The sequence below is a fragment of the Lissotriton helveticus genome, chromosome 7 (genome assembly GCF_964261635.1).
Source record: "Lissotriton helveticus chromosome 7, aLisHel1.1, whole genome shotgun sequence".
In the NCBI taxonomy this organism is placed as follows: domain Eukaryota; kingdom Metazoa; phylum Chordata; class Amphibia; order Caudata; family Salamandridae; genus Lissotriton; species Lissotriton helveticus.
In genome coordinates, this window is record NC_136068.1 from 1352061136 (window position 1) to 1352074045 (window position 12910).

Here is a 12910-nt window from a genome sequence, read left to right on the forward strand (position 1 = left end):
TCCGTACTCCTTCTGTGAGCTTCCTTTTGTCGGGCCAGCCTGACGTCAAATGTCTCTTGATCTCCACCATTTCCATGTCCTGATCATAGGCGGCCTCCCATTCTTGGACACTTATAGATCTCTCATGATCCTCCATGCATGCCACCATCTCCTCCTTGTCCAGGGCATCCTCCGGCGCCGCATCCATCGCCGCAGCCCTGCTGAGATAATCCGCGACCCTGTTCTGTGTTCCCGGCAAGTATTCGACATCATAGGTGTAGTCGAGCAGCTTCAGAGTCATTTTGGCTATTCTCGGGGTCGCTGTCTCATGACCCGAGGAAGTTAAGACTTTGATCAGGGGTTTATGATCCGTTTGCAGCTTGAATCTCGTACCCCAAACGAACTGCCTGAATCTGCCCAAGGCCCAGGTGACGGCCAGCATCTCTTTTTCAATTACGCTGTACCTTTGCTCCGTCGGGGACAACGCACGTGAAGCAAAGCAGATAGTCTCAGTGGCACCATCATCCCTCACTTGTGCCAGAACCGCCCCTAAGCCCTTATCACTGGCATCTGTGGTCACCACGGTCTGGCCCGAGGGGTCAAACCCTTGCAATGGAACAGCTTGACTGATGCAGTCTTTGATTGTGTCAAACTCCAATTTCGCTTCTGCGTCCCACTCAAATTTGGTCTTGTCTCTGATGAGTTGCCTCAATCTGTACGTCCTGGTGGCGAAGTGTCTCACAAACTTACTGTAATACTCGGCCATTCCAAGGAACGACCGCACTTCCTCCTTGGAGCTGGGAGCCTTTGCATCCTTTATGGCTTTCACATTTCGTTCCTTGGGTGAAATTCCGCTCGTGCTGATCTCATGGCCCAAGTAGGTCACCGAATGGGTCCCTATCTTGCATTTACTCCATTCCGCCGTTAGCCCCTTGTTCTGCAACACTTCCAGCACTCTCTGCAACTTCCTGTCGTGATCTCCTTTGGAAGAGCCCATCACCAGGATGTCATCCTGAAAGTACTGTACCCCAGGAATGTCCTTGAACAGCCGATGCATGAGCTTCTGAAAGACAGCCGCCGCGGATGCCAGGCCGAAGGGCATCCTCCGGAACTGGTAGCACCCAAATGGGGTAATGAAGGCGGTGTACTTTCTGCTTGATGGATGCAGCTCAACCTGATAATACGCAGACGTGAGGTCTATGGTGGAGAAGTGAGTCACACCTTTAGTCTTGGCTAGCATCTCCTCGATTCTAGGTAGAGGAAACTTCTCCACGATGAGACTTTTGTTGAGCTCGCGGAGGTCAACGCAGAGACGAACCTGTCCATTTGGCTTCTTGACCACGACCAAGGGGGATAGCCACTCCGCACTGTCCACCGGCTCTATGATGCCTTGTTCCTCCAGCCTCCGGAGTTCCTGTTGTACCGCTCCGCTGGTAGACATGGGAATGTTCCTGACTTTATGCACCACTGGTACTGCGCCCTCCTTGAGGACCATTTTGTGAACGAACTTGTCCAGTTTTCCCACTGATTTTTTTTATCAACAGGAAGGGAGGTAGGGTAAGCGATCAATCGATCAAGCGGACACTATTAACCACACAGAAGGGTGGGAGGTCCAGTAACAGCTTGTGTCCGTGTCTAGAACTGTACAAGCAAAAAGGGGGGTTGCTGAACTGTTCCTCATAAAGAGAAAGGGAAAATATAAAATTGTTAGCTGGCGTGACCAGAGGTGTTGATGTGGCACCTCAGGGCATCCATTTTGTTGGACGTGTTTGCCTCACACACCCAGAAGGGTGTCATGCTTCATCATCGGCGTTTGCTCCTCGTCGGGGAGGCGGTGCAATCCCCGACGGGCTCACCTCAAAGAGGGGCTCTTTCGCGGAGATCTTTTTGTCCAACAGCCTTATGGTGAAGTGGGGGTGTGTGGGCAAGGTGGTATAGTGCTTATGATAGGGCAGTTAAAATGTAGCAAGGGGTACCGGAATTGACTTTATTCTGGGGGTCCCCTGGCTGCAATTAAAAGGTGGGGCTAGCTCGCTAGGTGTCAACAGGCTAATTCAAGTGATCCTAGAGGAGACTAGAAGTGGAAGTGGTCGACATGTTTCTCGCAGAGGGGATAATCACCCGCGATTCATCAGGACCTTTACAAAAAGTGAGAAAAGGGGAAAACTTAAAAACAATCACTACATGCTAGTGTCATGTGTTGTGTATGTTACCTCAGTGGAAACTCTCCTATGCCTAATAGTCAAAGACTAATTGCCACATGAGGGGTCGGCGGGGCTGAACATCAGGGATGAGCCCAAAGTAGCTCTAATCGCCAGTGTCCGCGTGGGGAGACCTACCCATCACCGCCGAGCTCGGCAAGGTCCTGATGAATCGCGGGTGATTATCCCCTCTGCGAGAAACATGTCGACCACTTCCACTTCTAGTCTCCTCTAGGATCACTTGAATTAGCCTGTTGACACCTAGCGAGCTAGCCCCACCTTTTAATTGCAGCCAGGGGACCCCCAGAATAAAGTCAATTCCGGTACCCCTTGCTACATTTTAACTGCCCTATCATAAGCACTATACCACCTTGCCCACACACCCCCACTTCACCATAAGGCTGTTGGACAAAAAGATCTCCGCGAAAGAGCCCCTCTTTGAGGTGAGCCCGTCGGGGATTGCACCGCCTCCCCGACGAGGAGCAAACGCCGATGATGAAGCATGACACCCTTCTGGGTGTGTGAGGCAAACACGTCCAACAAAATGGATGCCCTGAGGTGCCACATCAACACCTCTGGTCACGCCAGCTAACAATTTTATATTTTCCCTTTCTCTTTATGAGGAACAGTTCAGCAACCCCCCTTTTTGCTTGTACAGTTTTCCCACTGAGCCATCAAAAACTTTGGGGTATGCTGACTTCCAATCTTCACCTCTCGTGAGGGGCCACTCGTCTGTCAAGAGAATCTGCTCTTTTCCTCCCGGGTTGAGTATGATCCCCAGATCTCCTGCGTCTCTCCACCCCAGCACCGAAGGGCCTCTCTCTGCTATATACAGGGTGCACGTGGCTGACCTCCCTCTGAATTCGAATGTGAAGTCTCGGCACCCCACCAGGGGAATGGCATTCTCCGTGTACGAGATGGGTCTGATGTCTGGCGGCCATAGGTCTGGCCCCACCACAGGCACAAAGTCTTCCTCCCATATGGATCTTTGCACAATGGTCCAAGGAGATCCTGAGTCGACGGCCACATGTACCTTCACTCCCCCTATCAGCATGTCCGTGCGGGGCTTGTCTCTTCGCTTTCCCGACACCTCAAGTACCTGGTCCTCGATGCATAACACCAGGTCGTCGTCATCCAGGTCGTCCTCCCCGCTGACATCCGCTGTGGCCGCATCGACGCATTTGACCGTGGATTTCTTCCCCTTCTTGCGGCAGACTTTCTCAAAATGGCCGACCAGGCCGCAAAACGAGCATCTGGCGCGGAACGCGGGACAGCGTTTATCCTGCGCCGAATGTGCCGTGCTGCCACATCTATAACATGCAAACTTGTTGTCTGGACCAGGGCGGACTGTCTGCTTCCCTGTCCATCTCGCGTCCTTCCTCTGATCTCCATACACCCCTTTGGTTTTGCCGGGCTGGGGTGCCTCGTCTATCTTGTTGACCAACTGTCTCGGTGCGTTCTCACGTTTGGCTGCCTCTGCACCGCGTCTTGACATCTCAGCCTTTTTGACCATTGCAACCACTTCTTTGAGCGACGTCTCACTCTGCGCCCACAGTTTGTCCTGGACAGACCTGCACGTGGTGTGCATGACGATTTGGTCTTTGATATACTCCTCCTGAAGACCTCCATACTGGCACGTGATGGCCAAGCGTCGGAGCGCCGCCACATAATCATCAATCGATTCACCAGCCTCCTGCTTCCTCTGTTGGAAATTATACCTGTCTATGGAGACACAAACTGCTGGACGGTAATGGCTGTCTAAGTCATCCAGTGCGTTTTTAAACACGTCTGTTTCAGTCGCTCCCCTCTCCTTGGGCACCAGATTCTTGAACACTCTCACCCCTTCCGGGCCCAGGTTGTGGAGTAACAGTCTCTTCTTCCTTTCCGGGGTGAATGCCCCTTCGTTTTCATCTTCGAGTGCTTCAATATAGTTTTGGAAGTACTCCTTCCAGTCTTCCCATTTTAACTGTGGTTCGCCCGGTCTAGGCAGGAATGGGACAGGGGCCATCAGAGCAGACGCTTGACTTGCCATTTTAGGCTCACCTCTGGGGTCGACCACCTGGGCACTGTGTTGAATGGGTACACCGGATGCTCCTGCACTCCCTGCCGTGTTCCCTTGCCCTCTGGGGCTGCCTGGTGTGCTATCCCTTCTATTCTGCGTGGGGTCGTCAGTTTGCGCCCCTTCCTCTGTCTTGGGGTCGATGCTTTTGGCTGCCAGGGTGCTGGCTGTGCTCTCCTTCCCTAGCCCAGCACTGACCTGGTTGTTGGAGCTGGATTGGGTGGTTCCCGTGCTTTTCTGCTGCTGCCACGCCCTCTGCTCGTCTTTTTTTCGTTGTTGTGCTTACTGCTGGATGTGTGGGGCTGTCATGGAGTGTCTCTCCTGACCACTGTGCTGCCTGATGTTCGTGGTCCCAGCCTCGTCGCCAATGTAATGTTCCTTTGCCCACACAATGCACTGACTCCAGGTGGTAAGAGGTTGCTTTATATTTATTTTCATAAACAACAAGTTATTGGAGCATAAGGGCGCCGAGCGTCTACACAGTGACTGCTCCGGTCGCCAACTGCCGTTTCCCCGTTCGCGCCTTCCTATTTGCGCTTACTGCGCCTGCGCGCGCATCGCGCTCCTGTCTATGGCGTGACGCGTCATCGCGTTCACGCTCATAGACTAGAGCGCATCCTACACTTGCGAACATTTAAGTTTCAAGATGCATTAAAGATGCGAGGTCCATCTAGTTAAGCTTCGACTTTGCTGTTTCAAGATGGCGAGTGGATGGGTCTAATACAGGCTGCAGCAGCGCCGTTTTCTATGTCCATTATCATCCTCTCTGCTCTGTTACCGATTTTCTTTGATAGTCTAAGTGCTGCATGCCGGGATAGTGGCGGAGCCGATGAATGGAGACTTCTGCTGTTGTTTTGTGAAGGTGAGAGCTAGCAGTGTCGGGTTATTCGTGTTTTGAGGTTGGATGTGTCAGCGATTATTCTGTGGGAGGGGCATAGCTACTGGCAAGGCTTCGTGCATCTGGGGGGGTCTTGCTGCTTGTTCGTTTTTGAGTCTGTTGTGTATTTAAAGAAGGGGCCCGCACCTGTAAATGTGATCAGCAAACAACAAGCCTTTCCGCTGTGGATCTATTTAAGTCTTTGATTTGAAACCTCACTGCGACTTTCACTTTTGCATTCCGTAGAAATTTGGAATAAGGGATAAAAAGATTATTACAGGCAAACAAACGTCAGTCATGCATGTTTGAGATCGGGGCGTATGTTCTTGAGTTTAAACGTGACATTCTAATGATAAATGCAGGTACGTGAGGCTCACGCAGTAAAGCTGTCGAGATTGCTCTGGAGTAAGGTAGCCTTTCTTGGCGTATAACTCACTACAGAAGTGCGACTCGTTAGGTGTCTGCCTGCAACTTGCAAGACACTAGCAGTTTGGAGCATCAGTAACCCCACTAATTATGTTTAACACTTTTGAACATAGTTAGAACCCCCCATTCCTTTTGATTTGTCTTAGGCATTTTTCTCTGTTTATTGTACACGTTTTAATAGTTGACAAGGAAGCACCTTTGTAACACTTATACACAGCGCAGCCACTTCGTGAGGAGGTTAGCCTATGAATATTTTTGGTCTCCAAAATTCAGATGATTTTGGAATAAAAGCAGTGCACTCTTGTGTCCCCCCCCCCCCCCATACTCAGGTTTTAAGACATGTAAATAACACAAAAATACTAATTTGATGATACACTGTAAACACAAAAATAGTGATTGTATTTTTTATGATTCATGTTTTTTTTAAGCTACAAAAAAGTAACCAAGCGAAACTGCATTGCATACATGTTCTCGTTTAGTGAACAGATCTGAGGATCTCGGTCTCTAGTGCTCTGTGATTGCCTCATAATAATAGTTAGCATAAATGGGACAAATGGGCAATCACTTGCATAGCTGGTAGTTTTGTAATGAGTGACAGTTAACACAGATTTGTTTTTGCTTTTTGCTTTGTTTTATTGAGTGTCTCATAAGAACAGAGCATAAACAGCCAGTACTGAATTCAAACAACATATTAGTATCAATAGAAATGCCACTTCCATACACCGAGGCAATGTCCTGAAAATGGAGGCAACATTTTGTTACAAGTGAGATGACAGAAGACATTAGTTAAAACCTATTTGAAATTGAGTTCATATATATGTTCACCTTAACTCAGTTTTAAAATTACTTGTAAGTTTGGCTGTTGGCACTATATAAATCTGAAAAGGTTCAAACAATTGTGGAGTAGCTTTGTCATATTTACCGATTATAAGTCTTATTTTGCATTCTCACCAAGGAATTGAAAGATGTAGAGAAAATATGAGCTTGTTTAGAAACATTTTTAACGCATTTTCGTTAGGTACTTAGGCAAAGATTGGTTGCTGGTCTGTATTGCTTTTGGGCTTTGTGTGAGACCAAAAGTTAATAATTTGAAAGAAATGGTGACACTGACGAAGCTGTGAGGTCAATTAAAATAGGTGGTTGAAGGTTTAATGCAGTGTACCAAGTTCCCACAACACCCAGAGTAAGTTATTCAGTCCGAAGCAGCACTGTTTTTCAATAAGTACAGACTACAAAGGTTCTTAAATGTAGTCACGTTTATTACAGGTAGGATTTACTGTTGAAGACAGGAAAGTAAAATATGTTAATAATAAAAATTATGATAACTTCATGGTATTGTTCTGCTTAAATTAGAAAAGATCTTGCTTTTACCCAGTTCAATTGTAGACGACTTACCAGCATCAGACATATGAAAACTGAGTTGGCCATGCCAGGATTTAATTCATAATTTGCAGATCATCACTGATGTCAGTAAGCAGCAAGTGTTTAATAATTCACTGAGCCATCTCATCAGGGCCGCACAGGCCGTAGCAGGCACCGGCATTTACCCAATTGGCCCAGAAGGATGGGGGCACAGTATTGAACCAATGGGGGGTGTTTTTAGGTCGAGCCTCTAACCGCACGCATGCGCTGTTCTGGCAAAGACTTTATGTAAGGGCTTTCAGAAATCGAGCACATGCTCGCACACGCTTGCGCGTGTGCTTGTAGTTTTGCCCCAGGCTATTGGCCTTTGCGTGCGTCTTTTTAACAAAGACAGCATGCAATTAGCCAAAGCCTCTTGTTGTCCCACCCATGTGCACGCCCACGTCCTAAAGCTTGCAGTTACGTGCAGCAGCATATGTTTCCAATGATTGTGCCCAGAAGCGTGCGCAATAATTGGAAACATATGCTGCTGCTCGCAATTGTGCGTGCACACCAGCAGCTCCTGCATCTCAGGGGAGACATGTGTTTTAAATGATCGAGCCCTGGTGCTCGCTCTCGCGCGCACAATTTGCGGGCTACTTTTTTTTTTTTACAGTGCTGGTTATCACCGCGGCACCCTTTTGCCTGTGCAGAAAAGCAGCCTGCAATTTGTCATAGCTCTGAACAAGGGACATGTTTGTGCTTAGAGCTGCGAGGCTCAGGTGTGCCCTGTGATCTGCCCAGGTGTGCCCTGTGATTTGCTGAGCTCCATAATATCGGCATTAAAAGCTTGCCTGGCGCGCTCTGTTGTAACCAAGAGTTGAATATCCATCTCTGTGTCCGCAGCGATCTGTCACATTCTGCACATCTGCATCTCGCTGGCACCGGATGGGCCCCTTATCATATTAAGCCAGGAGATTACACAGTGGGTGATGGAAACTGTATTCCCACCGTCCATCAGAGCCAGCATATGCAATCCCAGAGAGCCTCTTCTCAGCATGGCGGATGGCTCCAATTACCCTCCGCCGAGTGACAGATTATTGCTGAGCTGCATTACAAAGCGGCAGCCCCCGGTGGTGCCCTCCCCGTGCCCTTCTCCACCACTGAAACATATTACAGGCTTTGGGGGCGAGAGAGGCCCTCTTCCCCCTTCAGGAAGAGTTGAAACATGCCTGCGCGTGGGGGAGAGCATGGGGCCGATGCTACAGTAAGGCGATGCAAGGCAGCCACCTAGGATACTGCCAGCTAAGAGGCTCTAGATTTTCCCTATTAGCATCACATTTTTTCATGTCGCTCCATAAGCATTTGTTTAGCATTTTCTGTGCCATGGTTGTGACTCGTTGGCAGGTCACACGGAAGGGGAAAAATTAGTTTTTGTTCAGAGGTCGGACACACTTGGTGTGCATGGATCCAGAAATGTGCCACAGAGAGCATGGTTCCTGGTGAAACATGCCCTTTCTGGTGGGCGGTGTGTTACCAAACTCCTGCAATGGGGCTTTCAGATTTCTGGGTGCTCAGGGAGTAACAACAGTGTCCATCCCACTACTCTTTGGTAATGGGTTGGGCCAGGTTATGGGAAGTCATTTTGTGCCATGGAGAAAAGAACAGGAATAGTAGAGACTACAGAGGACAGGTTGTTCCCCCACTTTGATGTTAGGTAGGTGAGGAGAATGTGCCTCACTCGCAAAGATGATATTTGTTTAGAGATGGCTAAGCGGGGACCAAACAATTGGAAGACACCTAGAAAGGAAGGCAGTAGTCGAGGACGTGCATACCCATGGAACAAAAGTACAGAAGAAGGCATAAAGGACAAGCCAAATGGAAATGCATGCACAGAACAAACGAGATTCATTGTGTATACCTGTAGAAAGGCAAATGTTAGTTAAACCGTACAGAAAACTGTGCACAAATCATCCATGGACTGCCAACAACTCTGTTTCCTCCTCGGGATTGCAATCCCTATCCAAGTTTTTGGGTCTAGTGGAGATCGCAGTTGGGGCCTTGGCAAATAGGATGATGTCCGTAAGAGAGACGGTGAATTTTATGTATGTTGTACAGTAGCAAGTAACCCAATGAATAATGCGAGGTATGAAGAGAATAGCTACAGCCCCAGCCTAGCACAGAAAGGGCTGCCTGGGAGGGCAGTGCCGGAGAATTGCAGAGAGCAGACTTTGCATGCAACAATGGAGGAATAAGGGATGATTTAAGGTAGAGGCCTCAAGAGCTGAAATGAACCTAGAAAGTGGCGTGAGGATAAAAACAATGGGATCACATCAGGAATTGTTACTGAAATAGCCAAGAGGGCTCGCCTTTGGGAACTTATTAGTGTTTAGCCATGCAACAGTGATGTTGTTGCACCAAGGATATTGTACTGGATAACTAAACATTTATAAGGTCCCAAAGGTGAGACCTATTGTCTGTGCCAATGCTTGTTGTTACTGGGAGCTAGTTTTGCCGTAGTGCTGCAATAACCGCTCCCTGTAACAAAAGCAGCTGCAGCGTTCAAGATGGTATTCCGCTCTTCTGACTCAGTGGCATTGCCTTGGTTCTTGTGCAGGTCCCGTACAAAACATTGATGCATCATAATAGTGGTATAATTTTTACATAGCACCTCTGACCTTAGTCTGTGCACCTTGAATAACATGGGTTACTATTATCCAAATAAAGGTAAGCTGTAATTAGTCTTTGACACTCATTTCTTTGAAGTAGTGAAAATATACAATTTCAAGCAATATGTGTATGACCGTAAGACTTTTATGTCTGCTTCCTCTGTATCCGTTCTCCTCTGTGATCTTCACTGGCACACAAACTCATCAATTTTAAGGCACTCTACCTTATGCACAAAATCAACTCGCGCTTTGGACCGCGCTACATTCAAGATCTGATAGTGCCCTACCTTCCTCCTCGACCACTGCATTCGAGCCACCATTTTCTTTTTACAATCCCCAGAGTCAAGCATACCCGGATTGGTGGCCGCACCTTTTCTTTCCTGGGCCCCAAGCTCTGGAACAGTCTCCCTGAACTGTTGAGATGTTTTTCCCCCTTATTTACTTTCTGTAAGGAGCTTAAACTTAGTTGTTCTAGTTCCTAGGCTCTAGGTCCTTCCACTTTTGATCTGTTTCCTTCCTCAGCGCTGGTAAACCCTCTGGGGAGCTACGTTCTCTACAAATCTTAATAATAATCCAAATCCTTCTAGAGGCAATTTATATCCAGCTTGGAAGTGTTTACTCTGGGCCTTACTGTGGGTCTTTGCCACTAGACTGTGAGGAAGAGAAGACCACCATCACCATCTTAATGCTGTCCTCTGTATGCTCACTTCATTAGTTTCACTTCCCTCTCTAGCAAACCATTCATTTGCTTGTGGAGAAGAGAGAGGAGGCATCCGCTAATCAATCCAGTCTCCTCCTAATCTTTCATTTATTTGGTTGTGGCGAATGGGTTTTCATTGTGTAAGGCACTCCCTGTTTTTCCTTTAATTGGTCTTCTCTTGGGGTTGGTGGGATTCCAAATGGCAAGCAACATAGCTATTGTTTGCAAGTGGCAGCAACATGGCATTACATGCACCTGTTATTTTAAAAGGAAATAGGAACCAAGTATGGGGCTCTGAGCGGATTTTACATAGAAAGGATTGGTAGACTCTTCTACTGAGTGTAACAGGTGTAAAGGCCTTGGATCAAAGTTGACCTTATCTGTGAGTCTCCTCATAGCCTTTTGAGGGGTTATTAATTACTCCTATTGTTGGTTGGGATACCATTTGGGTGGTTTCCGGCCCTGCATTGTTTGGTACTGTACAGGAGAAGTAATTCAGAAAATACAAGGAGTGCTTCTCAAGGGAGATTACAGAAGTGTAGCTGCTGAGGTAAGCCTTAAGAGCCAGCCGGAAATTAGATCAATAGGTCAGGGAAAGCATAGCTATCTGCATAGCACAAGTACTTTGACTTAGACTGTACTAAATACCTCTGTGGTTCTCATATCACCAAAAAGAATGGTGCACATTTGCTGGAAAGATAATGATTGTTTCATTTGAAAACAATATGAGTAGTGGAGCAGTGCAAATAGTATTGGGTAAGGAATAAGTCCAGATTGAGTACAACAGTTAAACGAGGTGGAGAGCAGTCTTTATTTTGGTAGGTCTAAAGCCATAGGTGCAATGGAGTAACTCATCGGCATTCAAGAGCATGTATAATCCTATAAGTGTGTAAAACCATGTTATAAACTACAACATTACCAGAGAAATTTCAGTTTTCTTCGTGGCTACTGTGCTGGAGCAAAATAAATAAAACGGAACATTGGACAGAGAGCACTGTGGTGATCTGTACATAACCTACATGTTTGAATTTCAATAGGCCTGATGCATCCGTTCTGAGACAGATAAAAAGATTACCACAGAGATGGATAATAATGGTAGCATCTATGGCTAAAACACCAAAATATGCTTCTCAGCTTCAAAGGTAGTGCATTGCTCGCCCATGTCTCAGACTCACATCTGTCTCCTTTGAAGTGCATTATCATCATCACCGCTTGTTTGCCACTCTCACCCACCCACTTCATCACCTTCAGTGTCTGCTGCATAATTTACAAATAGGTAAACACAAATACTGCAGCATAGCTGGAATAATGATCTTTGATGGGTTACCGTTACGGAATGTTTTGTAGCCGTAACGTTATCAGAGTTGAGACCGAAATATGCAGCAAGGCAAATCCTAGCCTTCACTTTGCTAATGCTCTTAGAATTATCTGGAATTCCTCCCACACTCCTGCTCGTCAAGAAGGAACTGAAGACACTCCTATGAAATAATACCTCAACCCTGCATAAGTCACTTGGTGATGGACCCAGCTGCCAGTCTCCATTGTTCTTGTCTTGCTTTCATCCCCCTGCTCCTGGTACACTCCTCCCAACTTTTATTGGGTGCACCATTTTCCTGTTGCGTAGGTTTGCACTAAATAAATCCATGTACGTACATATTTCAATTTTTTTTTGTTTTTGTGATGAGTAAATATTATTACACTTGTACAAATTTTGTTTACCTGCCCAACTGCTTCTAGTGTGTTAGTAGTCTTCAACTCCCTTTTTGGACCATAAACGTTGTTCCAGTGCTGGACAATCGCTTATGTGTTTCCCATTCCTCTTGATCTAAGGATATTCAAAGAGAAGATGGACCCATATACCTAAGACAGATTGCAGGAGTGCTCCATGTAAGGAAAATATGCATTATGCATTGCAAGGCTGTGGATTCCTGGCTGGTTCATAGTACAGCTGGTGAGTTTCGATTGGATATCACCAGTCTTTCTGCATTTTCTTAATATTTAATTTTACTAAATGCAGAAAGTCGATTCTCTAAATAGTTCAATTTACTTAATGTAGAAAGAGGATATGCAAAAAGGCTCAGTGTGCCACTAAAAATATTGAACAATTTTGGATGATAGACTGCAAAAGAACAGTGACGTAATAGCTTTTAAACAGAAATAAACTCTAAATCTAATACATAGGCTAGTTGGGATATTCTTTCCCGCTCCGCCCCTGTCTCCCCTCCCTCGGGTCTGTGTGCTGCTTCCACCTCCCAAGTGTAAAATTCGGGAACCTGCCCTTTGACCCTCATAACGACGGGCGACTCCCTGATTAAGTGCTGGTCTACAATACAGTCACCGCGGACCCTGTCCGCGCAGCACCGAGGCTACACAGTCACCGAAAGAGAAGTCACCTGTACTATTCTAGAATAAGCCACATGAACTTCTACTTGGCACTCTGTACTGGTGTCCAGCCTTGCGCTTTTGTGAGAAGCTGGAGCTAGCCACATGCAGATGAGGTACTTCGCCCACGATCACACGTTTTGGTCAAGTGTGGAAATCCACGAAGAGAACTCCGGGCTTGTTGTCTGTTTGTAACAAAAATTATGTGAGCACCTGTAATATTTCTATCAAAGGGGCACTGTAATTAATCAGTCAATCTGGTTTCTTATAAGCTTG

General features: G+C 46.9%; 1 protein-coding gene across 2 annotated transcripts in view; it reads left to right on the forward strand.

The window, feature by feature from the left end:
• Positions 1–4993: 4993 nt before the first annotated feature.
• NARF (nuclear prelamin A recognition factor) overlaps positions 4994–12910 on the forward strand; it is a 403053-nt gene continuing 395136 nt past the window's right edge. The window contains exon 1 of one of the 2 annotated variants that reach the window (XM_078654654.1): positions 4994–5101. The gene's annotated coding sequence lies outside the window, so the exon portion shown is untranslated. The remainder of the gene's footprint in view (positions 5102–12910) is intronic. The other variant, XM_078654655.1, reaches the window with a different exon arrangement.